General features: G+C 35.4%; 1 long non-coding RNA gene and 1 other non-coding gene across 2 annotated transcripts in view; both read right to left on the reverse strand.

The window, feature by feature from the left end:
* Positions 1 to 272: 272 nt before the first annotated feature.
* LOC112485985 lies at positions 273 to 392 on the reverse strand. The gene has a single exon (XR_003048597.1). It is a non-coding gene; the product is annotated as a 5S ribosomal RNA (ribosomal RNA).
* A 2,655-nt stretch (positions 393 to 3,047) lies between these two features.
* Positions 3,048 to 4,914, reverse strand: part of LOC112485762 — a 15,602-nt gene continuing 13,735 nt past the window's right edge. The window contains exon 5 of the long non-coding RNA XR_003048527.1: positions 3,048 to 3,892. This is a non-coding gene — a long non-coding RNA (uncharacterized LOC112485762). The remainder of the gene's footprint in view (positions 3,893 to 4,914) is intronic.

Below are 4,914 nucleotides of genomic sequence, written 5' to 3' on the forward strand. Positions count from 1 at the left end.
TTTTATAAAATGTGTTCATTCATTTTTTGGATCAGTTCAATGGAGATACCTAATATGAAACTACAGAGTGAGAAATGCACTACATTCATTTTTCAGCTGAAAAATCATACCATCTCTTTCTGAGAGCATTTAGGACCTCAGTGTATATTGCATTGTCAAGCTTTTTCTTTCTTTCTTTTTTTAATTTATTTTTTTCGGCGAGGCAACCCTTGGTTGATCTCACAGATTGCAAGGACCGTGTCAGTTTACAATTCCTTATTTTTTATTTTTTATGCCTACAGCACCTGGTCTTCCTAGGTGGTCTCCCATTCCAAGTACTAACCAGGCCCGACCCTGCTTAGCTTCCGAGATCAGACAGGATCGGGTTTGTTCAGGGTGGCATGGCCATAGACAAGCTCTTTCTTGATGTCCTTAAAAGAAACTCACTTGCACAAAGCTTTCATAAATGTAGATTTTGCTAAAGTCTTGGCTATCACTCAATGCAATAACACAGCACAAACAGCAAACAACTTTATATCAATATAATCACACCCACCACCTTTCTTATTTTTATGTTTTGTTTAGTGTATTAGTCTGCTCAGGCTGCCTTAACAAAATACCACAGACTGTGGGTGCTTGCTTATACAACAGAAATTTATTTTCTCACAGGTCTGAAGCCTGGAAGTTCAAGATTAAGGTGCCATCAGGTTGGTTTCTGATGAGGTCTCTCTTCTTAGCTTGTAGACAGCTGTCTTTTGCTGTGTCTTCACAGCTGTCACTTCATGCAGATGTGGAGAAAGAAAGAGAGAGAAAGAGAAATTTCTGGTGTCTCTTTCTCTTATACGGACGTGGGTCCTAATGAATTAGGGTGCTACCCCAAAGATTTCATTTAGCCTTAATTACCTCCCTTAAGGCACTATCTCCAAATATAGTCACATTGGGCATTAAGGCTTCAACATATGTTATCTGGTGATGGAAACACAATTTCAGTCCATAACACATCATATGTCTTTTTCTATCTGTCCTTAAACTTTCAACATATTTATGTTTTGAAACTTAAAGTGCATTTCTTGTAGATAGAATTGTCTTGAATCTTGCTTTTTGATCTAGTTTGTCATTCTGTTATTTTAGTTGGGGAATTTTAGTCCCTTTATGTTTAATAAGATTATCAATATGTTTGGGTTGAAGTCTACTGTCTTGCTACTTGTTTTTATTTGTTTTGTTGTTGTTGTTGTTCCTCTAATGATCCTTTTGTTTACTAATTACATATATTATTGGAATTCCATTTTATTTCCTCTATTTTGGCTTCTCGTCAATACTTTTATTACTTTTTAGTGTTGCTCTAGAGCTAACAACATGTATCTTTAACTTATCAAAATAAATCTATTTATATTCGATGTTATACTACCTCTCCCTGTACACCTGATTCTTCACACTATTTTTTTTCGTTTCTCACTTCACACATGACAGTTATTTCCCATTTCACAAATGGAATAACATTATATTTCTGGTTACCCACATTTTGTTCTTTGTACTTTGTTGTCATATATTTTATTTCTAAATAAGTTATGATGTTATTATTATTGTTGCTCTAACAGGTTCGTTGTCTTTTAAGAGAATTCTGAGAAAAAGTAATCTTTTATGTTTAAATTCTCTTTTAAAAACATTTTCAGGGATGCTGTTTATTTCTGCCTGTAAATCTGAGTCTCCATCTTATGTCAATGGCCTTCAGCCTAAAGAGCAACCTTCAGCATTTCTCTTAGTGTAGGTCTACTGACATCAAATTCTCTTAGCTTGCATTTATCAAAAATGTCTTTATTTCATCCTAGCTTTCGAAGAATATTGTTGATGAATATAGAATTTTGAGTGGACAGTTTTTTTTTCCTTTCATGACTTTCAAATGTTCCATTGTCTTCTTGCCTCCATTGTTTCTGATGAGAAGTTAGCAATAATTGTTTCCCTATATAGCGTCTTGTTTTTTGATTGCTATTGAGATCCTTTTTTTCTTTTGTTTTCATAGTTTGACCTTAATATACCTTGGTGTGGTTTTCTTTGTGTTTGTCCTACTTGGTGTTTACTGAGTTTTTTAAATGTATAAATTTATGCCTTTAATAAATATGGAAAAGTTTCAGCCATTTTTGTTTTCAAATATTTTCCTTCTCCATTTTCACTCTCTTCTTCTGGTACTCCTATTATATGTATTTTGACCATTTGATATTGTTCTGAAGATCCCTGAGCTTTTGTTCATTTTTCTTCAATCATTTCCTTTTCTTTCCTCAGATAGGATAATTTCTGTTGATTTGTCTTCAAGTTTGTTATGCTTCTGTCTCCACAACGTTTTGTTAAGTCTATCAATCTAGTCCATTTTTAAATTTTAGTTATTATGTATTTTAGTTCTAGCTTTTATATGGTTTTAATACCTCTTTTGAATTTCCTATTTGTTCGCTCATTAAGAGCATCTACCTTTAATTCTTTGAAAATATTTAAAATTATTACTTTAACGTAATTGCTAAATCCAACAGCTGAATTACTTGGAATTGTTTTCTTGACTATGGGTCACATTTTTCTATTCTTTGCATGCTAATAATTTTTGATGGTATACTGGACATTGTTGACAATATATTGTTGAGATCTTGAATTCTGTTATCTTCCTCTGAAAAAGTGTGATTTTTGTTCTAGTACACAATAAGGAGTTCTATTACTGGTTCATTGCCTTGAATGTTTGCATTCTTATTTTTTCTGCTTTAATATGGAGGCTCTGTGGAAAGCTCAATGTCTTTCTTGAGCTCCTCTAACTTGATGAGGCCAACACATGAATCTGTGTCTCTTGTGGATATTGTGGGGGCTTGGCTTTAGGCTTTTTTTATGGTGGAACTAAAGTTGTGCTATCAAATATGCTAGCCACATGTAGCTATTTAAATTTAAATTTATATAAAATAAAATAAATTTAAAAATCATTTCCTTAGTTGTACTAGCCATATTTTGAGTGCTTGATAGCTACATGTAGCTAGTGATTATCATTTTGGACAGCACAAATAACATTAATATCATTGCAGAAAGCTCTACTGGTCAGTAGTTACTAAGACTATGCCTTACGTTAGGATGTGGTCCTCATTCTTATGTTATTCTCCTTTTGGTGTCTCAGCTGGAGGCCTGAGTATGAACAATTTCTACTTTATGGCTGAACTGAATCTTTTCTGTTCTCTAGCACTGCTTAACTTGTAGTATCTTTGTTCTATTCTCTACCTTGTTATAGCTGCTCTCTGGCAAGCCTGTGTACTTTCTCCATGAGCATATACATAGCTTAGCTTTCAGCCAATGACTCTATAAGACACAAACTTCTAGGGACTCCTGTCTGTGCAGTTTACTCCTCCCTCTGCCTTCCCTCACAATTCTAGACATTTCAGCTGTTCTGATCTCTGAGTTCTCCTTCCTCAGCTCATCAGAATCATATGTTGTGCATGGATTCAAGCTCAGTACTCTGCAGTGGGGGAAATTATTCCCAGAAAGAGAGCTGGCGGCAATTGTGGGGCTCCCGTTGTGAACGACCCTTCTGTCAGGGATCCCAGTCTTGTGCTGCCTATTATCCAATGCCAGAAAACTTTTGCTTTCCATATTTTGTCCAGTTTTGTTTTTGTTTGTCTAATGGTGGCAGACATATTTCACACGAGTGATTGCATTGTATCCTGAAGTAGAACCCCAATAATTAGCAAGCAACATAAAAATAAAAAATTACCTATCCTGTTTTTTAAAAGTTCCTTTGCTACTGAATTTTTCTCAACACCTGGCATCGCATTGTCTTGATGGTTTCTCTTCCTTTGTTCCTATTATTTTTTTCCCATTTAAATTCTATGGGAAACTCCAAATTCTTTCCTTGTATCATGCAGAGAATTCAGCTCTCCACAGCTCCTGTCTTCAAAAGTATATAACCAAAGTTATAGAAATTCTTAGCAGAAAAAAAGCCCTCCTCCCATTTAGCAGGATCTGCCCTCTTTAGAAGATGATTGTAGTTATAGAAAGCAAAACAATTTTTTCTGTTCTAATTTTTACTGTTATTGTATTATTAGCAAACTCATCCCCATGCTTTTCTTCCTGACCTCCCTCAAATCTATTCTCTACCCATTGATCATAATAATATATTTCTAAAGCACAAATATGACTATGTCACTCTTCAGTTGCTTCCCCTAGCATGTAAGATAGGATCTCATATCCTCAATTGACATAAAAGTCCTTCTACCAACTGTTCCTTTCTATGTCTCCAGCTTTATCTTCTGTTATTTTGCACACACCCCTAACACACACATACACACACACTCACACACACGCTACAGGTATAGCTCCTGCAAAACTGGAGTCTTTGTGGGTCTCAAAACACACCAAGCTATTTCTTTCTTCTATTTCTTTTCTCAGACTGTTTTCTCCCCTCCCTCCAACTTTTCCATCTTTATGTGGCTATCCCAACTCATTCTTTAAGACTGAGCTTTGAAAGGTTTTCCTTCTGAAAGGATTCTGTGGTTCTGACCTTCCACAGTTGGATCAGATACCTCTTCAGGGCTCTTACTGAGCTCCCTGCTGCCTACCTCCCCACACAGACAAAGAGAGTAGGACACTGTCTGTTTTGTTTGGTTTCACCTGTGCTTAGTGGAGTACCTGGCACAAAGTATGTGTTAATTTGTGCATTCATTTATCCACTCAATAAATGTTTATTGAGTATATAGTATGTGTAGGGTACATTGTTTCAAAATCTCTGCCCCATGGGAGTTTGTATTCTGGTGAGAAAGGCAGAAAACAAACAAATAGATATAATATAATTTAGGAAGTGATAAGTCTATGGAGAAAAATAAAGCAAAGTAAGGACAAAGTAAGCAATAGGGTGCTGTTTTGGATAGAGTGCCTCTCTAATCAGGTGACATTCAAGCAGAAACCTGAATAAAG

Source organism: Pteropus alecto, unplaced genomic scaffold, assembly GCF_000325575.1.
Source record: "Pteropus alecto unplaced genomic scaffold, ASM32557v1 scaffold25, whole genome shotgun sequence".
NCBI classification, from domain to species: Eukaryota; Metazoa; Chordata; class Mammalia; order Chiroptera; family Pteropodidae; genus Pteropus; species Pteropus alecto.